The following is a 25727-nucleotide window of genomic DNA, read 5'->3' on the forward strand; positions in this document are numbered from 1 at the left end:
CTGCCTGTGTCTTTCCAATTCTGTTTTCTTAGGTTATAGGCCCAAGAATGCGCTTGCTGGAAAATACGGTAGCTCAATGTTTACCTTTTCAAAGCACCTCCACTGTGTTTCCATTAGTGGGTCTTACCACATCCCACTTAGCACCGAGGGTATGCATTTCTCCACATCCCCTTTTACATTTTATGTTTACAAAATTTTTGCACATGTGCATTCTGACTGGTGTGAGCTGATAGTTTTTTGTGATTCTGATTTACATGTCTTTAATAATTCTTAATGTTCAGCATATTTCCACGAGGTTTTCTTTTCTGTTAAAACAAAAAAGGAAAAATGTATGAGTACAATATACCGCCTGAAATTGTCTTCTTGGAAGGTTGCCCTCTTTTGATCGTTTTGGTCAATTTTCGACCCCAGGTTTTTCTTTGAGGGCAGGTGTCATTTACAGGCCTGCAATGATTGTGAATATTTAGTGACTTTTAGCACTCGGTTTAAAGCTGCTCTTGTGGGAAATGGCCACAAGGCGGCAGCATTTCTCCATTATGATATCTGGTTACTAGGGCAGCAGAGCCTTTCTGGAAGTGCTGTTCATAGCTTGTAAATTGGAATGGAATGTGCCAGGAAAAAGCCCCTTAAGTTTATGTCTCATTACTTCTTGTTTGTTATTTAAATTTAATTTTTATTTTTTATCAGAGCAAGTTTGATTACACTATTCTGTTTGTTCTAGATGTGCAAGATGTGGTTCTTTTAGACAAATACATATATGTATTCTTCTTCGGATCCTTTTCCCATGTAGGTTATGACACAATGTTGAGTAGTCTTCTCTTGGTATTCCGTAGGTGTTTGGGGATTACGTATTTCACCTGTGTTTGTGTATCTCTATTAACCCCAATATCGTAATGTAGCCAATCGTCACACTTTTCCATTTGGTGAACCATAGTTTGTTTAATGAATCTGTGATTGCCTTTCTCTGTGGAAATATCTTCATTGGTATCAATTTTTAGGTAACACCTTTAAGTGATATCATAGGATCGGTGTCTTTCGCTTTGTGACTCACTACAAGTTGCGTGATTACTTCTAGACTCATCTATGGTGCTGCAAATGGCATTGTTTCATTTTTTTCCCCAAGCAAATATTCTTTCTGTACAGGTACCAGTTCTTCTTTGTCCACCCATCCGTTGGTGGACTTTTTGGTTCCTTTCATATCTTGGCTATTGTAATACTGCTGCAATGCAGATTTCCCTGCCTGTGTGTTTCCAGTTCGGTCTCCTTAGTTCATAGGTCCAAGAATGGGCCGGCTGGATCAAAAGGTAGTTCAATGTTTACCTTTTGAAAGCACCTCCATTGTGTTTCCATTAGTGGGTCTTACCACATCCCAATCAGCACCGAAGGTACGCATTTCTCCACATCCCCTTTAACATTTAATGTTTAAAGAATTTTTGCACATGGCCATTCTGACTGTTGTGACCTGACAGGTTTTTGTAATTTGGATTTGCATGTCCTTAACAATTCCTAATGTTCAGCATTTTCCCACGACTTTTACTTTTCCATTTAAAAAAATATAAAACGTGAGTATAATAAACCTCTTGAAATTTTCTTCTTCGAAGGTTGCCCTTTTGTGAAATTCTTGGTCGATTTTCGACCTCAGGAGTTTTTTTGAAGGCAAGTGTCATTTACATGCCTGCAATGATTGTGAATATTTCGTGACCTTTAGCACTGGGTTTAAAGCTGCTGTTGTGGGAAACGGCCTCAAGGTGGGAGCATTTTTCCATTATGAAATCTGGTTACTAAGGCAGCAGAGCCTTTCTGGAAGTCGTGTTCATAGCTTGTAAATTACAATGAAATAGGCCAGGAGAAAGCCCCTTACGTTGATATCATTACTTTTTGTTCGTGTTTTTAATTTAATTTTTATTTTTTATCAGAGCAAGTTTGATTACACTATTCTGTTTGTTCTAGGTGTGCAAGATGTGGCTCTTTTACACATATACATATCTGTATTGTTCTTCGAATCCTTTTCCCATGTAGGTTATGACAGAATGTTGAGTAGTCTTCTCCTTGTATTCCATAGGTCTTTGGTGATTACATATTTCACATGTGTTTGTATATCTCTGTTAACCCCAATATCATAAAGTATTCAATCCTCACACCTTTCCATTTGGTGAACCATAAGTTTGTTTAATGAATCTGTGATTGCCTTTCTCTGTGGAAATATCTTCATTGGTATCAATTGTTAGGTAACACCTCTAAGTGATATCACAGGACAGGTGTCTTTCGCTTTCTGACTCACTACTAGTTGCGTGATTACTTCTAGACTCATCTATGGTGCTGCAAATGGCATTGTTTCATTTTTTTCCCCATGCAAATATTCTATCTGTACAGGTACCAGTTCTTCTTTGTCCACCCATCTGTTGATGGACTTTTTGGTTGCTTCCATATCTTGGCTCTTGTAATACTGCTGCAATGCAGATTTGCCTGCCTGTGTCTTTCCAATTCTGTCTTCTTAGGTTCTAGGTCCAGGAATGGGCCTGCTGGATCATATGGTAGCTCAATATATACCTTTTAAAGGCGCCTCCATTCTGTTCTCATTAGTGACTCTTTCCAGGTTTCGTCCCACTTCATGTTGAGGGTATGCATTTCTCCACAAGACCTTCAGCATTTCGTGTTTGTAGTTTTCTTGCTGATGGTTCTTCTGACTGGTGTGAGCTGATACGTATTTGTGGTTGGATATGCATGCGTCTAATAATCCGTTGAAATTGCACTTTAAGGCATATCCTTTTTTTCCCCAAATTGTGTTTACAGCTTACTTCTTCAAATTGTTTTCTTAAAGTATGTGCCACATTTTGAAATTTTTTGGCCATTACCACCCTCAAGACATTTTGAAGGCACGTTTCATGTACAGCCCTGCAGTACTTTCTCATATGAAGTGACCATTAGCACAGGTTTTAAAGCTGCTGTTGCAGGTAACGGCCAGAGGGTGGCAGCATTTCTACGTTCCCCATGCTGGTACTAGGGAAACGGACCTTCCTGCCAGTGCTGTTCCTCAGTTATAATTTAGAGTGGAAGGTGCCCGGATCAACCCACAAAAGTTGATGTCTCCTTACTCATGTTTGTTTTTTAAATTTAATTTCTATTTTTTAGTGGAGTAATATTCCATGGTGTACATGGGCCACTTTTTCTTTGTGCATTCCTCTGTAGAAGGACATTTTCGTTGCTTCCAGGTGTTGGCTATGGTAAATATTGCTGGAGTACAGGTTTGCCAGCCTGTGCCTTTTTGATTCTCATTTTCTCAGGTGATAGGCAAAGCAGTGCGTATGCTCCATTGACTGGTAGCTCAATGTTGACCTTTTCAAGGCACCTCCATTGTGTTTTCATTAGTGGCTCTTACCTCTTCCCACTTAGCACCGGGGGTACGCATTTCTCCACATCCCCTTGAACATTTTTTGTTTACAGAATTTTTGCACATGGCCATTCTGACTGGTGTGAGCTGATAGGTTTTTGTAATTTGGATTTGCATGTCCTTAACGATTCCTAATGTTCAGCATTTTTCCACACCATTTTCTTTTCTATTAGAAAAAAAAAGAAAACAAGTGTGACTACAATATACTTCTTGAAATTTTCTTATTGGAAGATTGCCCATTTTTGAATTCTTTGGTCGATTTTTGACCTCAGAATTTTTTTTCAGGGCATGTGTCATTTACAGGCCTGCAATGATTGTGAATATGTAATGACCTGTAGCCCTGGGTTTAAAGCTGCTGTTGTGGGAAACGGCCCCAAGGCGGCAGCATTTCTCCATTACCAAATCTGGTTACTAAGGCAGCAGAGCTTTTCTGGAAGTCGTAAACCTAGGTTGTAAATTAGACTGGAATGTGCCAGGAAAAAGACCCTTAAGTTTATGTCTCATTACTTCTTGGGGTTTTTTTAAATTTAATTTGTATGTTTTATCAGAGCCAATTTGATTACACTGTTCTGATTGTTTTAGGTGTGCAAGATGTGTTTCTTTTACACATATACATATATGTATTCTTGTTCGGATCCTTTTCCCATGTAGGTTATGACACAATGTTGAGTAGTCTTCTCTTGGTATTCCGTAGGTGTTTGGTGATTACGTATTTCACCTGTGTTTGTATACCTCTATTAACCCCAATATCGTAATGAAGCCAATCCTCACACTTTTCCATTTGGTGAACCATAGTTTGTTTAATGAATCTGTGCTTGCCTTTCTCTGTGGAAATATCTTCATTGGTATCAATGTTTAGGTAACACCTTTAAGTGATATGATAGGATCGGTGTCTTTCACTTTCTGACTCACTACAAGTTGCGTGATTACTTCTAGACTCATGTATGGTGTTGCAAATGGCATTGTTTCATTTCTTTTTCCCTAGCAAATATTTCGTCTCTACTTGTGCCAGTTCTTCTTTGTCCACCCATCTGTTGGTGGACTTTTTGGTTCCTTCCATATCTTGGCTATTGTAATACTGCTGCAATGCAGATGTGCCTGCCTGTGTCTTTCCAATTCTGTTTTCTTAGGTTATAGGCCCAAGAATGCGCTTGCTGGAAAATACGGTAGCTCAATGTTTACCTTTGCAAAGCACCTCCACTGTGTTTCCATTAGTGGGTCTTACCACATCGCACTTAGCACCGAGGGTATGCATTTCTCCACATCCCCTTTTACATTTTATGTTTACAAAATTTTTGCACATGTGCATTCTGACTGGTGTGAGCTGATAGTTTTTTGTGATTCTGATTTACATGTCTTTAATAATTCTTAATGTTCAGCATATTTCCACGAGGTTTTCTTTTCTGTTAAAACAAAAAAGGAAAAATGTATGAGTACAATATACCGCCTGAAATTGTCTTCGTGGAAGGTTGCCCTCTTTTGATCGTTTTGGTCAATTTTCGACCCCAGGTTTTTCTTTGAGGGCAGGTGTCATTTACAGGCCTGCAATGATTGTGAATATTTAGTGACTTTTAGCACTCGGTTTAAAGCTGCTCTTGTGGGAAACGGCCACAAGGCGGCAGCATTTCTCCATTATGATATCTGGTTACTAGGGCAGCAGAGCCTTTCTGGAAGTGCTGTTCCTAGCTTGTAAATTGGAATGGAATGTGCCAGGAAAAAGCCCCTTAAGTTTATGTCTCATTACTTCTTGTTTGTTATTTAAATTTAATTTTTATTTTTTATCAGAGCAAGTTTGATTACACTATTCTGTTTGTTCTAGATGTGCAAGATGTGGTTCTTTTAGACAAATACATATATGTATTCTTGTTCGGATCCTTTTCCCATGTAGGTTATGACACAATGTTGAGTAGTCTTCTCTTGGTATTCCGTAGGTGTTTGGGGATTACGTATTTCACCTGTGTTTGTGTATCTCTATTAACCCCAATATCGTAATGTAGCCAATCGTCACACTTTTCCATTTGGTGAACCATAGTTTGTTTAATGAATCTGTGATTGCCTTTCTCTGTGGAAATATCTTCATTGGTATCAATTTTTAGGTAACACCTTTAAGTGATATCATAGGATCGGTGTCCTTCGCTTTGTGACTCACTACAAGTTGCGTGATTACTTCTAGACTCATCTATGGTGCTGCAAATGGCATTGTTTCATTTTTTTCCCCAAGCAAATATTCTTTCTGTACAGGTACCAGTTCTTCTTTGTCCACCCATCCGTTGGTGGACTTTTTGGTTCCTTTCATATCTTGGCTATTGTAATACTGCTGCAATGCAGATTTCCCTGCCTGTGTGTTTCCAGTTCGGTCTCCTTAGTTCATAGGTCCAAGAATGGGCCGGCTGGATCAAAAGGTAGTTCAATGTTTACCTTTTGAAAGCACCTCCATTGTGTTTCCATTAGTGGGTCTTACCACATCCCAATCAGCACCGAAGGTACGCATTTCTCCACATCCCCTTTAACATTTAATGTTTAAAGAATTTTTGCACATGGCCATTCTGACTGTTGTGACCTGACAGGTTTTTGTAATTTGGATTTGCATGTCCTTAACAATTCCTAATGTTCAGCATTTTCCCACGACTTTTACTTTTCCATTTAAAAAAATATAAAACGTGAGTATAATAAACCTCTTGAAATTTTCTTCTTCGAAGGTTGCCCTTTTGTGAAATTCTTGGTCGATTTTCGACCTCAGGAGTTTTTTTGAAGGCAAGTGTCATTTACATGCCTGCAATGATTGTGAATATTTCGTGACCTTTAGCACTGGGTTTAAAGCTGCTGTTGTGGGAAACGGCCTCAAGGTGGGAGCATTTTTCCATTATGAAATCTGGTTACTAAGGCAGCAGAGCCTTTCTGGAAGTCGTGTTCGTAGCTTGTAAATTACAATGAAATAGGCCAGGAGAAAGCCCCTTACGTTGATATCATTACTTCTTGTTCGTGTTTTTAATTTAATTTTTATTTTTTATCAGAGCAAGTTTGATTACACTATTCTGTTTGTTCTAGGTGTGCAAGATGTGGCTCTTTTACACATATACATATCTGTATTGTTCTTCGAATCCTTTTCCCATGTAGGTTATGACAGAATGTTGAGTAGTCTTCTCCTTGTATTCCATATGTCTTTGGTGATTACATATTTCACATGTGTTTGTATATCTCTGTTAACCCCAATATCATAAAGTATTCAATCCTCACACCTTTCCATTTGGTGAACCATAAGTTTGTTTAATGAATCTGTGATTGCCTTTCTCTGTGGAAATATCTTCATTGGTATCAATTGTTAGGTAACACCTCTAAGTGATATCATAGGACAGGTGTCTTTCGCTTTCTGACTCACTACTAGTTGCGTGATTACTTCTAGACTCATCTATGGTGCTGCAAATGGCATTGTTTCATTTTTTTCCCCATGCAAATATTCTATCTGTACAGGTACCAGTTCTTCTTTGTCCACCCATCTGTTGATGGACTTTTTGGTTGCTTCCATATCTTGGCTCTTGTAATACTGCTGCAATGCAGATTTGCCTGCCTGTGTCTTTCCAATTCTGTCTTCTTAGGTTCTAGGTCCAGGAATGGGCCTGCTGGATCATATGGTAGCTCAATATATACCTTTTAAAGGCGCCTCCATTCTGTTCTCATTAGTGACTCTTTCCAGGTTTCGTCCCACTTCATGTTGAGGGTATGCATTTCTCCACAAGACCTTCAGCATTTCGTGTTTGTAGTTTTCTTGCTGATGGTTCTTCTGACTGGTGTGAGCTGATACCTCTTTGTGGTTGGATATGCATGCGTCTAATAATCCGTTGAAATTGCACTTTAAGGCATATCCTTTTTTTCCCCAAATTGTGTTTACAGCTTACTTCTTCAAATTGTTTTCTTAAAGTATGTGCCACATTTTGAAATTTTTTGGCCATTACCACCCTCAAGACATTTTGAAGGCACGTTTCATGTACAGCCCTGCAGTACTTTCTCATATGAAGTGACCATTAGCACAGGTTTTAAAGCTGCTGTTGCAGGTAACGGCCAGAGGGTGGCAGCATTTCTACGTTCCCCATGCTGGTACTAGGGAAACGGACCTTCCTGCCAGTGCTGTTCCTCAGTTATAATTTAGAGTGGAAGGTGCCCGGATCAACCCACAAAAGTTGATGTCTCCTTACTCATGTTTGTTTTTTAAATTTAATTTCTATTTTTTAGTGGAGTAATATTCCATGGTGTACATGGGCCACTTTTTCTTTGTGCATTCCTCTGTAGAAGGACATTTTCGTTGCTTCCAGGTGTTGGCTATGGTAAATATTGCTGGAGTACAGGTTTGCCAGCCTGTGCCTTTTTGATTCTCATTTTCTCAGGTGATAGGCAAAGCAGTGCGTATGCTGGATTGACTGGTAGCTCAATGTTGACCTTTTCAAGGCACCTCCATTGTGTTTTCATTAGTGGCTCTTACCTCTTCCCACTTAGCACCGGGGGTACGCATTTCTCCACATCCCCTTGAACATTTTTTGTTTACAGAATTTTTGCACATGGCCATTCTGACTGGTGTGAGCTGATAGGTTTTTGTAATTTGGATTTGCATGTCCTTAACGATTCCTAATGTTCAGCATTTTTCCACACCATTTTCTTTTCTATTAGAAAAAAAAAGAAAACAAGTGTGACTACAATATACTTCTTGAAATTTTCTTATTGGAAGATTGCCCATTTTTGAATTCTTTGGTCGATTTTTGACCTCAGAATTTTTTTTCAGGGCATGTGTCATTTACAGGCCTGCAATGATTGTGAATATGTAATGACCTGTAGCCCTGGGTTTAAAGCTGCTGTTGTGGGAAACGGCCCCAAGGCGGCAGCATTTCTCCATTACCAAATCTGGTTACTAAGGCAGCAGAGCTTTTCTGGAAGTCGTAAACCTAGGTTGTAAATTAGACTGGAATGTGCCAGGAAAAAGACCCTTAAGTTTATGTCTCATTACTTCTTGGGGTTTTTTTAAATTTAATTTGTATGTTTTATCAGAGCCAATTTGATTACACTGTTCTGATTGTTTTAGGTGTGCAAGATGTGTTTCTTTTACACATATACATATATGTATTCTTGTTCGGATCCTTTTCCCATGTAGGTTATGACACAATGTTGAGTAGTCTTCTCTTGGTATTCCGTAGGTGTTTGGTGATTACGTATTTCACCTGTGTTTGTATACCTCTATTAACCCCAATATCGTAATGAAGCAAATCCTCACACTTTTCCATTTGGTGAACCATAGTTTGTTTAATGAATCTGTGATTGCCTTTCTCTGTGGAAATATCTTCATTGGTATCAATGTTTAGGGAACACCTTTAAGTGATATGATAGGATCGGTGTCTTTCACTTTCTGACTCACTACAAGTTGCGTGATTACTTCTAGACTCATGTATGGTGTTGCAAATGGCATTGTTTCATTTCTTTTTCCCTAGCAAATATTTCGTCTCTACTTGTGCCAGTTCTTCTTTGTCCACCCATCTGTTGGTGGACTTTTTGGTTCCTTCCATATCTTGGCTATTGTAATACTGCTGCAATGCAGATGTGCCTGCCTGTGTCTTTCCAATTCTGTTTTCTTAGGTTATAGGCCCAAGAATGCGCTTGCTGGAAAATACGGTAGCTCAATGTTTACCTTTGCAAAGCACCTCCACTGTGTTTCCATTAGTGGGTCTTACCACATCGCACTTAGCACCGAGGGTATGCATTTCTCCACATCCCCTTTTACATTTTATGTTTACAAAATTTTTGCACATGTGCATTCTGACTGGTGTGAGCTGATAGTTTTTTGTGATTCTGATTTACATGTCTTTAATAATTCTTAATGTTCAGCATATTTCCACGAGGTTTTCTTTTCTGTTAAAACAAAAAAGGAAAAATGTATGAGTACAATATACCGCCTGAAATTGTCTTCGTGGAAGGTTGCCCTCTTTTGATCGTTTTGGTCAATTTTCGACCCCAGGTTTTTCTTTGAGGGCAGGTGTCATTTACAGGCCTGCAATGATTGTGAATATTTAGTGACTTTTAGCACTCGGTTTAAAGCTGCTCTTGTGGGAAACGGCCACAAGGCGGCAGCATTTCTCCATTATGATATCTGGTTACTAGGGCAGCAGAGCCTTTCTGGAAGTGCTGTTCCTAGCTTGTAAATTGGAATGGAATGTGCCAGGAAAAAGCCCCTTAAGTTTATGTCTCATTACTTCTTGTTTGTTATTTAAATTTAATTTTTATTTTTTATCAGAGCAAGTTTGATTACACTATTCTGTTTGTTCTAGATGTGCAAGATGTGGTTCTTTTAGACAAATACATATATGTATTCTTGTTCGGATCCTTTTCCCATGTAGGTTATGACACAATGTTGAGTAGTCTTCTCTTGGTATTCCGTAGGTGTTTGGAGATTACGTATTTCACCTGTGTTTGTGTATCTCTATTAACCCCAATATCGTAATGTAGCCAATCGTCACACTTTTCCATTTGGTGAACCATAGTTTGTTTAATGAATCTGTGATTGCCTTTCTCTGTGGAAATATCTTCATTGGTATTAATTTTTAGGTAACACCTTTAAGTGATATCATAGGATCGGTGTCCTTCGCTTTGTGACTCACTACAAGTTGCGTGATTACTTCTAGACTCATCTATGGTGCTGCAAATGGCATTGTTTCATTTTTTTCCCCAAGCAAATATTCTTTCTGTACAGGTACCAGTTCTTCTTTGTCCACCCATCCGTTGGTGGACTTTTTGGTTCCTTTCATATCTTGGCTATTGTAATACTGCTGCAATGCAGATTTCCCTGCCTGTGTGTTTCCAGTTCGGTCTCCTTAGTTCATAGGTCCAAGAATGGGCCGGCTGGATCAAAAGGTAGTTCAATGTTTACCTTTTGAAAGCACCTCCATTGTGTTTCCATTAGTGGGTCTTACCACATCCCAATCAGCACCGAAGGTACGCATTTCTCCACATCCCCTTTAACATTTAATGTTTAAAGAATTTTTGCACATGGCCATTCTGACTGTTGTGACCTGACAGGTTTTTGTAATTTGGATTTGCATGTCCTTAACAATTCCTAATGTTCAGCATTTTCCCACGACTTTTACTTTTCCATTTAAAAAAATATAAAACGTGAGTATAATAAACCTCTTGAAATTTTCTTCTTCGAAGGTTGCCCTTTTGTGAAATTCTTGGTCGATTTTCGACCTCAGGAGTTTTTTTGAAGGCAAGTGTCATTTACATGCCTGCAATGATTGTGAATATTTCGTGACCTTTAGCACTGGGTTTAAAGCTGCTGTTGTGGGAAACGGCCTCAAGGTGGGAGCATTTTTCCATTATGAAATCTGGTTACTAAGGCAGCAGAGCCTTTCTGGAAGTCGTGTTCGTAGCTTGTAAATTACAATGAAATAGGCCAGGAGAAAGCCCCTTACGTTGATATCATTACTTCTTGTTCGTGTTTTTAATTTAATTTTTATTTTTTATCAGAGCAAGTTTGATTACACTATTCTGTTTGTTCTAGGTGTGCAAGATGTGGCTCTTTTACACATATACATATCTGTATTGTTCTTCGAATCCTTTTCCCATGTAGGTTATGACAGAATGTTGAGTAGTCTTCTCCTTGTATTCCATATGTCTTTGGTGATTACATATTTCACATGTGTTTGTATATCTCTGTTAACCCCAATATCATAAAGTATTCAATCCTCACACCTTTCCATTTGGTGAACCATAAGTTTGTTTAATGAATCTGTGATTGCCTTTCTCTGTGGAAATATCTTCATTGGTATCAATTGTTAGGTAACACCTCTAAGTGATATCATAGGACAGGTGTCTTTCGCTTTCTGACTCACTACTAGTTGCGTGATTACTTCTAGACTCATCTATGGTGCTGCAAATGGCATTGTTTCATTTTTTTCCCCATGCAAATATTCTATCTGTACAGGTACCAGTTCTTCTTTGTCCACCCATCTGTTGATGGACTTTTTGGTTGCTTCCATATCTTGGCTGTTGTAATACTGCTGCAATGCAGATTTGCCTGCCTGTGTCTTTCCAATTCTGTCTTCTTAGGTTCTAGGTCCAGGAATGGGCCTGCTGGATCATATGGTAGCTCAATATATACCTTTTAAAGGCGCCTCCATTCTGTTCTCATTAGTGACTCTTTCCAGGTTTCGTCCCACTTCATGTTGAGGGTATGCATTTCTCCACAAGACCTTCAGCATTTCGTGTTTGTAGTTTTCTTGCTGATGGTTCTTCTGACTGGTGTGAGCTGATACCTCTTTGTGGTTGGATATGCATGCGTCTAATAATCCGTTGAAATTGCACTTTAAGGCATATCCTTTTTTTCCCCAAATTGTGTTTACAGCTTACTTCTTCAAATTGTTTTCTTAAAGTATGTGCCACATTTTGAAATTTTTTGGCCATTACCACCCTCAAGACATTTTGAAGGCACGTTTCATGTACAGCCCTGCAGTACTTTCTCATATGAAGTGACCATTAGCACAGGTTTTAAAGCTGCTGTTGCAGGTAACGGCCAGAGGGTGGCAGCATTTCTACGTTCCCCATGCTGGTACTAGGGAAACGGACCTTCCTGCCAGTGCTGTTCCTCAGTTATAATTTAGAGTGGAAGGTGCCCGGATCAACCCACAAAAGTTGATGTCTCCTTACTCATGTTTGTTTTTTAAATTTAATTTCTATTTTTTAGTGGAGTAATATTCCATGGTGTACATGGGCCACTTTTTCTTTGTGTATTCCTCTGTAGAAGGACATTTTCGTTGCTTCCAGGTGTTGGCTATGGTAAATATTGCTGGAGTACAGGTTTGCCAGCCTGTGCCTTTTTGATTCTCATTTTCTCAGGTGATAGGCAAAGCAGTGCGTATGCTTGATTGACTGGTAGCTCAATGTTGACCTTTTCAAGGCACCTCCATTGTGTTTTCATTAGTGGCTCTTACCTCTTCCCACTTAGCACCGGGGGTACGCATTTCTCCACATCCCCTTGAACATTTTTTGTTTACAGAATTTTTGCACATGGCCATTCTGACTGGTGTGAGCTGATAGGTTTTTGTAATTTGGATTTGCATGTCCTTAACGATTCCTAATGTTCAGCATTTTTCCACACCATTTTCTTTTCTATTAGAAAAAAAAAGAAAACAAGTGTGACTACAATATACTTCTTGAAATTTTCTTATTGGAAGATTGCCCATTTTTGAATTCTTTGGTCGATTTTTGACCTCAGAATTTTTTTTCAGGGCATGTGTCATTTACAGGCCTGCAATGATTGTGAATATGTAATGACCTGTAGCCCTGGGTTTAAAGCTGCTGTTGTGGGAAACGGCCCCAAGGCGGCAGCATTTCTCCATTACCAAATCTGGTTACTAAGGCAGCAGAGCTTTTCTGGAAGTCGTAAACCTAGGTTGTAAATTAGACTGGAATGTGCCAGGAAAAAGACCCTTAAGTTTATGTCTCATTACTTCTTGGGGTTTTTTTAAATTTAATTTCTATGTTTTATCAGAGCCAATTTGATTACACTGTTCTGATTGTTCTAGGTGTGCAAGATGTGTTTCTTTTACACATATACATATATGTATTCTTGTTCGGATCCTTTTCCCATGTAGGTTATGACACAATGTTGAGTAGTCTTCTCTTGGTATTCCGTAGGTGTTTGGTGATTACGTATTTCACCTGTGTTTGTATACCTCTATTAACCCCAATATCGTAATGAAGCCAATCGTCACACTTTTCCATTTGGTGAACCATAGTTTGTTTAATGAATCTGTGCTTGCCTTTCTCTGTGGAAATATCTTCATTGGTATCAATGTTTAGGTAACACCTTTAAGTGATATGATAGGATCGGTGTCTTTCACTTTCTGACTCACTACAAGTTGCGTGATTACTTCTAGACTCATGTATGGTGTTGCAAATGGCATTGTTTCATTTCTTTTTCCCTAGCAAATATTTCATCTCTACTTGTGCCAGTTCTTCTTTGTCCACCCATCTGTTGGTGGACTTTTTGGTTCCTTCCATATCTGGGCTATTGTAATACTGCTGCAATGCAGATGTGCCTGCCTGTGTCTTTCCAATTCTGTTTTCTTAGGTTATAGGCCCAAGAATGCGCTTGCTGGAAAATACGGTAGCTCAATGTTTACCTTTGCAAAGCACCTCCACTGTGTTTCCATTAGTGGGTCTTACCACATCCCACTTAGCACCGAGGGTATGCATTTCTCCACATCCCCTTTTACATTTTATGTTTACAAAATTTTTGCACATGTGCATTCTGACTGGTGTGAGCTGATAGTTTTTTGTGATTCTGATTTACATGTCTTTAATAATTCTTAATGTTCAGCATATTTCCACGAGGTTTTCTTTTCTGTTAAAACAAAAAAGGAAAAATGTATGAGTACAATATACCGCCTGAAATTGTCTTCGTGGAAGGTTGCCCTCTTTTGATCGTTTTGGTCAATTTTCGACCCCAGGTTTTTCTTTGAGGGCAGATGTCATTTACAGGCCTGCAATGATTGTGAATATTTAGTGACTTTTAGCACTCGGTTTAAAGATGCTCTTGTGGGAAACGGCCACAAGGCGGCAGCATTTCTCCATTATGATATCTGGTTACTAGGGCAGCAGAGCCTTTCTGGAAGTGCTGTTCCTAGCTTGTAAATTGGAATGGAATGTGCCAGGAAAAAGCCCCTTAAGTTTATGTCTCATTACTTCTTGTTTGTTATTTAAATTTAATTTTTATTTTTTATCAGAGCAAGTTTGATTACACTATTCTGTTTGTTCTAGGTGTGCAAGATGTTGTTCTTTTACACAAATACATATATGTATTCTTCTTCGGATCCTTTTCCCATGTAGGTTATGACACAATGTTGAGTAGTCTTCTCTTGGTATTCCGTAGGTGTTTGGTGATTACGTATTTCACCTGTGTTTGTGTATCTCTATTAACCCCAATATCGTAATGTAGCCAATCGTCACACTTTTCCATTTGGTGAACCATAGTTTGTTTAATGAATCTGTGATTGCCTTTCTCTGTGGAAATATCTTCATTGGTATCAATTTTTAGGTAACACCTTTAAGTGATATCATAGGATCGGTGTGTTTCGCTTTGTGACTCACTACAAGTTGCGTGATTACTTCTAGACTCATCTATGGTGCTGCAAATGGCATTGTTTCATTTTTTTTCCCCAAGCAAATATTCTTTCTGTACAGGTACCAGTTCTTCTTTGTCCACCCATCCGTTGGTGGACTTTTTGGTTCCTTTCATATCTTGGCTATTGTAATACTGCTGCAATGCAGATGTGCCTGCCTGTGTCTTTCCAATTCTGTCTTCTTAGGTTATAGGTCCAAGAATGGGCCGGCTGGATCATAAGGTAGCTCAATGTTTACCTTTTCAAAGCACCTCCATTGTGTTTCCATTAGTGGGTCTTACCACATCCCAATCAGCACCGAAGGTATGCATTTCTCCACATCCCTTTAACATTTAATGTTTAAAGAATTTTTGCACATGGCCATTCTGACTGTTGTGACCTGACAGGTTTTTGTAATTTGGATTTGCATGTCCTTAACAATTCCTAATGTTCAGCATTTTCCCACGACTTTTACTTTTCCATTTAAAAAAATATAAAACGTGAGTACAATAAACCTCTTGAAATTTTCTTCTTCGAAGGTTGCCCTTTTGTGAAATTCTTGGTCGATTTTCGACCTCAGGAGTTTTTTTTGAAGGCAAGTGTCATTTACATGCCTGCAATGATTGTGAATATTTCGTGACCTTTAGCACTGGGTTTAAAGCTGCTGTTGTGGGAAACGGCCTCAAGGTGGGAGCATTTTTCCATTATGAAATCTGGTTACTAAGGCAGCAGAGCCTTTCTGGAAGTCGTGTTCGTAGCTTGTAAATTACAATGAAATAGGCCAGGAGAAAGCCCCTTACGTTGATATCATTACTTCTTGTTCGTGTTTTTAATTTAATTTTTATTTTTTATCAGAGCAAGTTTGATTACACTATTCTGTTTGTTCTAGGTGTGCAAGATGTGGCTCTTTTACACATATACATATCTGTAATGTTCTTCGAATCCTTTTCCCATGTAGGTTATGACAGAATGTTGAGTAGTCTTCTCCTTGTATTCCATAGGTCTTTGGTGATTACATATTTCACATGTGTTTGTATATCTCTGTTAACCCCAATATCATAAAGTATTCAATCCTCACACCTTTCCATTTGGTGAACCATAAGTTTGTTTAATGAATCTGTGATTGCCTTTCTCTGTGGAAATATCTTCATTGGTATCAATTGTTAGGTAACACCTCTAAGTGATATCATAGGACAGGTGTCTTTCGCTTTCTGACTCACTACTAGTTGCGTGATTACTTCTAGACTCATCTATGGTGCTGCAAATGGCATTGTTTCATTTTCTTCCCCGTGCAAATACTCTATCTGTACAGGTACCAGTTCTTCTTTGTCCACCCATCTGTTGATGGACTTTTTGGTTGCTTCCATATCTTGGCTGTTGTAATACTGCTGCAATGCAGATTTGCCTGCCTGTGTCTTTCCAATTCTGTCTTCTTAGCTTCTAGGTCCAGGAATGGGCCTGCTGGATCATATGGTAGCTCAATATATACCTTTTAAAGGCGCCTCCATTCTGTTCTCATTAGTGACTCTTTCCAGGTTTCGTCCCACTTCATGTTGAGGGTATGCATTTCTCCACAAGACCTTCAGCATTTCGTGTTTGTAGTTTTCTTGCTGATGGTTCTTCTGACTGGTGTGAGCTGATACGTCTTTGTGGTTGGATATGCATGCGTCTAATAATCCGTTGAAATTGCACTTTAAGGCATATCCTTTTTTTCCCCAAATTGTGTTTACAGCTTACTTCTTCAAATTGTTTTCTTAAAGTATGTGCCACATTTTGAAATTTTTTGGCCATTACCACCCTCAAGACATTTTGAAGGCAGGTTTCATGTACAGCCCTGCAGTACTTTCTCATATGAAGTGACCATTAGCACAGGTTTTAAAGCTGCTGTTGCAGGTAACGGCCAGCGGGTGGCAGCATTTCTACGTTCCCCATGCTGGTACTAGGGAAACGGACCTTCCTGCCAGTGCTGTTCCTCAGTTATAATTTAGAGTGGAAGGTGCCCGGATCAACCCACAAATTTGATGTCTCCTTACTCATGTTTGTTTTTTAAATTTAATTTCTATTTTTTAGTGGAGTAATATTCCATGGTGTACATGGGCCACTTTTTCTTTCTGCATTCCTCTGTAGAAGGACATTATCGTTGCTTCCAGGTGTTGGCTATGGTAAATATTGCTGGAGTACAGGTTTGCCAGCCTGTGCCTTTTTGATTCTCATTTTCTCAGGTGATAGGCAAAGCAGTGCGTATGCTGGATTGACTGGTAGCTCAAAGTTTACCTTTTCAAGGCACCTTCATTGTGTTTTCATTAGTGGCTCTTACCTCTTCCCACTTAGCACCGGGGTTATGCATTTCTCCACATCCCCTTGAACATTTTTTGTTTACAGAATTTTTGCACATGGCCATTCTGACTGGTGTGAGCTGACAGGTTTTTGTAATTTGGATTTGCATGTCCTTAACGATTCCTAATGTTCAGCATTTTCCCACACCATTTTCTTTTCTATTAGAAAAAAAAAGAAAAAAGTGTGACTACAATATACTTCTTGAAATTTTCTTATTGGAAGATTGCCCTTTTTTGAATTTTTTGGTCGATTCTCGACCTCAGAACTTTTTTCAGGGCATGTGTCCTTTACAGGCCTGCAATGATTGTGAATATGTAATGACCTGTAGCCCTGGGTTTAAAGCTGCTGTTGTGGGAAACGGCCCCAAGGCGGCAGCATTTCTCCATTACCAAATCTGGTTACTAAGGCAGCAGAGGTTTTCTGGAAGTCGTATACCTAGGTTGTAAATTAGACTGGAATGTGCCAGGAAAAAGACCCTTAAGTTTATGTCTCATTACTTCTTGGGTTTTTTTTAAATTTAAGTTTTATGTTTTATCAGAGCCAATTTGATTACACTGTTCTGATTGTTCTAGGTGTGCAAGATGTGTTTCTTTTACACATATACATATATGTATTCTTGTTCGGATCCTTTTCCCATGTAGGTTATGACACAATGTTGAGTAGTCTTCTCTTGGTATTCCGTAGGTGTTTGGTGATTACGTATTTCACCTGTGTTGGTATACCTCTATTAACCCCAAGATCGTAATGAAGCCAATCCTCACACTTTTCCATTTGGTGAACCATAGTTTGTTTAATGAATCTGTGATTGCCTTTCTCTGTGGAAATATCTTCATTGGTATCAATGTTTAGGTAACACCTTTAAGTGATATGATAGGATCGGTGTCTTTCACTTTCTGACTCACTACAAGTTGCGTGATTACTTCTAGACTCATGTATGGTGTTGCAAATGGCATTGTTTCATTTCTTTTTCCCTAGCAAATATTTCGTCTCTACTTGTGCCAGTTCTTCTTTGTCCACCCATCTGTTGGTGGACTTTTTGGTTCCTTCCATATCTTGGCTATTGTAATACTGCTGCAATGCAAATATGCCTGACTGTGTCTTCCCAATTCTGTTTTCTTAGGTTATAGGCCCAAGAATTCGCTTGCTGGAAAATATGGTAGCTCAATGTTTACCTTTTCAAAGCACCTCCACTGTGTTTCCATTAGTGGGTCTTACCACATCGCACTTAGCACTGAGGGTATGCATTTCTCCACATCCCCTTTTACATTTTATGTTTACAAAATTTTTGCACATGTGCATTCTGACTGGTGTGAGCTGATAGTTTTTTGTGATTCTGATTTACATGTCTTTAATAATTCTTAATGTTCAGCATATTTCCACGAGGTTTTCTTTTCTGTTAAAACAAAAAAGAAAAAATGTATGAGTACAGTATACCGCCTGAAATTGTCTTCTTGGAAGGTTGCCCTCTTTTGATCGTTTTGGTCAATTTTCGACCCCAGGTTTTTCTTTGAGGGCAGGTGTCATTTACAGGCCTGCAATGATTGTGAATATTTAGTGACTTTTAGCACTCGGTTTAAAGCTGCTCTTGTGGGAAACGGCCACAAGGCGGCAGCATTTCTCCATTATGATATCTGGTTACTAGGGCAGCAGAGCCTTTCTGGAAGTGCTGTTCCTAGCTTGTAAATTGGAATGGAATGTGCCAGGAAAAAGCCCCTTAAGTTTATGTCTCATTACTTCTTGTTCGTTATTTAAATTTAATTTTTATTTTTTATCACAGCAAATTTGATTACACTATTCTGTTTGTTCTAGGTGTGCAAGATGTGGTTCTTTTACACAAATACATATATGTATTCTTCTTCGGATCCTTTTCCCATGTAGGTTATGACACAATGTTGAGTAGTCTTCTCTTGGTATTCCGTAGGTCTTTGGTGATTACGTATTTCACCTGTGTTTGTGTATCTCTATTAACCGCAATATCGTAATGTAGCCAATCGTCACACTTTTCCATTTGGTGAACCATAGTTTGTTTAATGAATCTGTGATTGCCTTTCTCTGTGGAAATATCTTCATTGGTATCAATTTTAAGGTAACACCTTTAAGTGATATCATAGGATCGGTGTCTTTCGCTTTGTGACTCACTACAAGTTGCGTGATTACTTCTAGACTCATGTATGGTGTTGCAAATGGCATTGTTTCATTTCTTTTTCCCTAGCAAATATTCTTTCTGTACAGGTACCAGTTCTTCTTTGTCCACCCATCTGTTGGTGGACTTTTTGGTTCCTTCCATATCTTGGCTATTGTAATACTGCTGCAATGCAGATTTGCCTGCCTGTGTCTTCCCAATTCTGTTTTCTTAGGTTATAGGCCCAAGAATGCGCTTGCTGGAAAATATGGTAGCTCAATGTTTACCTTTTCAAAGCATCTCCACTGTGTTTCCATTAGTGGGTCTTACCACATCGCACTTAGCACCGAGGGTATGCATTTCTCCACATCCCCTTTTACATTTTATGTTTACAAAATTTTTGCACATGTGCATTCTGACTGGTGTGAGCTGATAGTTTTTTGTGATTCTGATTTACATGTCTTTAATAATTCTTAATGTTCAGCATATTTCCACGAGTTTTTCTTTTCTGTTAAAACAAAAAAGAAAAAATGTATGAGTACAATATACCACCTGAAATTGTCTTCTTCGAAGGTTGCCCTCTTTTGATCGTTTTGGTCAATTTTCAACCCCAGGTTTTTCTTTGAGGGCAGGTGTCATTTACAGGCCTGCAATGATTGTGAATATTTAGTGACTTTTAGCACTCGATTTAAAGCTGCTCTTGTGGGAAACGGCCACAAGGCGGCAGCATTTCTCCATTATGATATCTGGTTACTAGGGCAGCAGAGCCTTTCTGGAAGTGCTGTTCCTAGCTTGTAAATTGGAATGGAATGTGCCAGGAAAAAGCCCCTTAAGTTTATGTCTCATTACTTCTTGTTCGTTATTTAAATTTAATTTTTATTTTTTATCACAGCAAATTTGATTACACTATTCTGTTTGTTCTAGGTGTGCAAGATGTGGTTCTTTTACACAAATACATATATGTATTCTTCTTCGGATCCTTTTCCCATGTAGGTTATGACACAATGTTGAGTAGTCTTCTCTTGGTATTCCGTAGGTCTTTGGTGATTACGTATTTCACCTGTGTTTGTGTATCTCTATTAACCCCAATATCGTAATGTAGCCAATCGTCACACTTTTCCATTTGGTGAACCATAGTTTGTTTAATGAATCTGTGATTGCCTTTCTCTGTGGAAATATCTTCATTGGTATCAATTTTTAGGTAACGCCTTTAAGTGATATCATAGGATCGGTGTCTTTCGCTTTGTGACTCACTACAAGTTGCGTGATTACTTCTAGACTCATCTATGGTGCTGCAAATGGCATTGTTTCATTTTTTTCCCCAAGCAAATATTCTTTCTGTACAGGTACCAGTTCTTCTTTATCCACCCATTCGTTGGTGGACTTTTTGGTTCCTTTCATATCTTGGCTACTGTAATACTGCTGCAATGCAGATTTGCCTGCCTGCGTCTTTCCAATTCTGTCTTCTTTGGTTATAGGTCCAAGAATGGGCCGGCTGGATCATAAGGTAGCTCAATATTTACCTTTTCCAAGCACCTCCATTTTGTTTCCATTAGTGGGTCTTACCACATCCCAATCAGCACCGAAAGTACGCATTTCTCCACATCCCCTTTAACATTTAATGTTTAAAGAATTTTTGCACATGGCCATTCTGACTGTTGTGACCTGACAGGTTTTTGTAATTTGGATTTGCATGTCCTTAACAATTCCTAATGTTCAGCATTTTCCCACGACTTTTACTTTTCCATTTAAAAAAATATAAAACGTGAGTACAATAAACCTCTTGAAATTTTCTTCTTCGAAGGTTGCCCTTTTGTGAAATTCTTGGTCGATTTTCGACCTCAGGAGTTTTTTTGAAAGCAAGTGTCATTTACATGCCTGCAATGATTGTGAATATTTCGTGACCTTTAGCACTGGGTTTAAAGCTGCTGTTGTGGGAAACGGCCTCAAGGTGGGAGCATTTTTCCATTATGAAATCTGGTTACTAAGGCAGCAGAGCCTTTCTGGAAGTCGTGTTCGTAGCTTGTAAATTACAATGAAATAGGCCAGGAGAAAGCCCCTTACGTTGATATCATTACTTCTTGTTCGTGTTTTTAATTTAATTTTTATTTTTTATCAGAGCAAGTTTGATTACACTATTCTGTTTGTTCTAGGTGTGCAAGATGTGGCTCTTTTACACATATACATATCTGTAATGTTCTTCGAATCCTTTTCCCATGTAGGTTATGACAGAATGTTGAGTAGTCTTCTCCTTGTATTCCATAGGTCTTTGGTGATTACATATTTCACATGTGTTTGTATATCTCTGTTAACCCCAATATCATAAAGTATTCAATCCTCACACCTTTCCATTTGGTGAACCATAAGTTTGTTTAATGAATCTGTGATTGCCTTTCTCTGTGGAAATATCTTCATTGGTATCAATTGTTAGGTAACACCTCTAAGTGATATCATAGGACAGGTGTCTTTCGCTTTGTGACTCACTACTAGTTGCGTGATTACTTCTAGACTCATCTATGGTGCTGCAAATGGCATTGTTTCATTTTCTTCCCCGTGCAAATACTCTATCTGTACAGGTACCAGTTCTTCTTTGTCCACCCATCTGTTGATGGACTTTTTGGTTGCTTCCATATCTTGGCTGTTGTAATACTGCTGCAATGCAGATTTGCCTGCCTGTGTCTTTCCAATTCTGTCTTCTTAGGTTCTAGGTCCAGGAATGGGCCTGCTGGATCATATGGTAGCTCAATATATACCTTTTAAAGGCGCCTCCATTCTGTTCTCATTAGTGACTCTTTCCAGGTTTCGTCCCACTTCATGTTGAGGGTATGCATTTCTCCACAAGACCTTCAGCATTTCGTGTTTGTAGTTTTCTTGCTGATGGTTATTCTGACTGGTGTGAGCTGATACGTCTTTGTGGTTGGATATGCATGCGTCTAATAATCCGTTGAAATTGCACTTTAAGGCATATCCTTTTTTTCCCCAAATTGTGTTTACAGCTTACTTCTTCAAATTGTTTTCTTAAAGTATGTGCCACATTTTGAAATTTTTTGGCCATTACCACCCTCAAGACATTTTGAAGGCAGGTTTCATGTACAGCCCTGCAGTACTTTCTCATATGAAGTGACCATTAGCACAGGTTTTAAAGCTGCTGTTGCAGGTAACGGCCAGCGGGTGGCAGCATTTCTACGTTCCCCATGCTGGTACTAGGGAAACGGACCTTCCTGCCAGTGCTGTTCCTCAGTTATAATTTAGAGTGGAAGGTGCCCGGATCAACCCACAAATTTGATGTCTCCTTACTCATGTTTGTTTTTTAAATTTAATTTCTATTTTTTAGTGGAGTAATATTCCATGGTGTACATGGGCCACTTTTTCTTTCTGCATTCCTCTGTAGAAGGACATTATCGTTGCTTCCAGGTGTTGGCTATGGTAAATATTGCTGGAGTACAGGTTTGCCAGCCTGTGCCTTTTTGATTCTCATTTTCTCAGGTGATAGGCAAAGCAGTGCGTATGCTGGATTGACTGGTAGCTCAAAGTTTACCTTTTCAAGGCACCTTCATTGTGTTTTCATTAGTGGCTCTTACCTCTTCCCACTTAGCACCGGGGTTATGCATTTCTCCACATCCCCTTGAACATTTTTTGTTTACAGAATTTTTGCACATGGCCATTCTGACTGGTGTGAGCTGACAGGTTTTTGTAATTTGGATTTGCATGTCCTTAACGATTCCTAATGTTCAGCATTTTCCCACACCATTTTCTTTTCTATTAGAAAAAAAAAGAAAAAAGTGTGACTACAATATACTTCTTGAAATTTTCTTATTGGAAGATTGCCCTTTTTTGAATTTTTTGGTCGATTCTCGACCTCAGAACTTTTTTCAGGGCATGTGTCCTTTACAGGCCTGCAATGATTGTGAATATGTAATGACCTGTAGCCCTGGGTTTAAAGCTGCTGTTGTGGGAAACGGCCCCAAGGCGGCAGCATTTCTCCATTACCAAATCTGGTTACTAAGGCAGCAGAGGTTTTCTGGAAGTCGTATACCTAGGTTGTAAATTAGACTGGAATGTGCCAGGAAAAAGACCCTTAAGTTTATGTCTCATTACTTCTTGGGTTTTTTTTAAATTTAAGTTTTATGTTTTATCAGAGCCAATTTGATTACACTGTTCTGATTGTTCTAGGTGTGCAAGATGTGTTTCTTTTACACATATACATATATGTATTCTTGTTCGGATCCTTTTCCCATGTAGGTTATGACACAATGTTGAGTAGTCTTCTCTTGGTATTCCGTAGGTGTTTGGTGATTACGTATTTCACCTGTGTTGGTATACCTCTATTAACCCCAAGATCGTAATGAAGCCAATCCTCACACTTTTCCATTTGGTGAACCATAGTTTGTTTAATGAATCTGTGATTGCCTTTCTCTGTGGAAATATCTTCATTGGTATCAATGTTTAGGTAACACCTTTAAGTGATATGATAGGATCGGTGTCTTTCACTTTCTGACTCACTACAAGTTGCGTGATTACTTCTAGACTCATGTATGGTGTTGCAAATGGCATTGTTTCATTTCTTTTTCCCTAGCAAATATTTCGTCTCTACTTGTGCCAGTTCTTCTTTGTCCACCCATCTGTTGGTGGACTTTTTGGTTCCTTCCATATCTTGGCTATTGTAATACTGCTGCAATGCAAATATGCCTGACTGTGTCTTCCCAATTCTGTTTTCTTAGGTTATAGGCCCAAGAATTCGCTTGCTGGAAAATATGGTAGCTCAATGTTTACCTTTTCAAAGCACCTCCACTGTGTTTCCATTAGTGGGTCTTACCACATCGCACTTAGCACTGAGGGTATGCATTTCTCCACATCCCCTTTTACATTTTATGTTTACAAAATTTTTGCACATGTGCATTCTGACTGGTGTGAGCTGATAGTTTTTTGTGATTCTGATTTACATGTCTTTAATAATTCTTAATGTTCAGCATATTTCCACGAGGTTTTCTTTTCTGTTAAAACAAAAAAGAAAAAATGTATGAGTACAGTATACCGCCTGAAATTGTCTTCTTGGAAGGTTGCCCTCTTTTGATCGTTTTGGTCAATTTTCGACCCCAGGTTTTTCTTTGAGGGCAGGTGTCATTTACAGGCCTGCAATGATTGTGAATATTTAGTGACTTTTAGCACTCGGTTTAAAGCTGCTCTTGTGGGAAACGGCCACAAGGCGGCAGCATTTCTCCATTATGATATCTGGTTACTAGGGCAGCAGAGCCTTTCTGGAAGTGCTGTTCCTAGCTTGTAAATTGGAATGGAATGTGCCAGGAAAAAGCCCCTTAAGTTTATGTCTCATTACTTCTTGTTCGTTATTTAAATTTAATTTTTATTTTTTATCACAGCAAATTTGATTACACTATTCTGTTTGTTCTAGGTGTGCAAGATGTGGTTCTTTTACACAAATACATATATGTATTCTTCTTCGGATCCTTTTCCCATGTAGGTTATGACACAATGTTGAGTAGTCTTCTCTTGGTATTCCGTAGGTCTTTGGTGATTACGTATTTCACCTGTGTTTGTGTATCTCTATTAACCCCAATATCGTAATGTAGCCAATCGTCACACTTTTCCATTTGGTGAACCATAGTTTGTTTAATGAATCTGTGATTGCCTTTCTCTGTGGAAATATCTTCATTGGTATCAATTTTTAGGTAACGCCTTTAAGTGATATCATAGGATCGGTGTCTTTCGCTTTGTGACTCACTACAAGTTGCGTGATTACTTCTAGACTCATCTATGGTGCTGCAAATGGAATTGTTTCATTTTTTTCCCCAAGCAAATATTCTTTCTGTACAGGTACCAGTTCTTCTTTATCCACCCATTCGTTGGTGGACTTTTTGGTTCCTTTCATATCTTGGCTACTGTAATACTGCTGCAATGCAGATTTGCCTGCCTGCGTCTTTCCAATTCTGTCTTCTTTGGTTATAGGTCCAAGAATGGGCCGGCTGGATCATAAGGTAGCTCAATATTTACCTTTTCAAAGCACCTCCATTTTGTTTCCATTAGTGGGTCTTACCACATCCCAATCAGCACCGAAAGTACGCATTTCTCCACATCCCCTTTAACATTTAATGTTTAAAGAATTTTTGCACATGGCCATTCTGACTGTTGTGACCTGACAGGTTTTTGTAATTTGGATTTGCATGTCCTTAACAATTCCTAATGTTCAGCATTTTCCCACGACTTTTACTTTTCCATTTAAAAAAATATAAAACGTGAGTACAATAAACCTCTTGAAATTTTCTTCTTCGAAGGTTGCCCTTTTGTGAAATTCTTGGTCGATTTTCGACCTCAGGAGTTTTTTTGAAAGCAAGTGTCATTTACATGCCTGCAATGATTGTGAATATTTCGTGACCTTTAGCACTGGGTTTAAAGCTGCTGTTGTGGGAAACGGCCTCAAGGTGGGAGCATTTTTCCATTATGAAATCTGGTTACTAAGGCAGCAGAGCCTTTCTGGAAGTCGTGTTCGTAGCTTGTAAATTACAATGAAATAGGCCAGGAGAAAGACCCTTACGTTGATATCATTACTTCTTGTTCGTGTTTTTAATTTAATTTTTATTTTTTATCAGAGCAAGTTTGATTACACTATTCTGTTTGTTCTAGGTGTGCAAGATGTGGCTCTTTTACACATATACATATCTGTAATGTTCTTCGAATCCTTTTCCCATGTAGGTTATGACAGAATGTTGAGTAGTCTTCTCCT

This window comes from Eubalaena glacialis, chromosome 12 (assembly GCF_028564815.1).
Source record: "Eubalaena glacialis isolate mEubGla1 chromosome 12, mEubGla1.1.hap2.+ XY, whole genome shotgun sequence".
NCBI lineage: Eukaryota > Metazoa > Chordata > Mammalia > Artiodactyla > Balaenidae > Eubalaena > Eubalaena glacialis.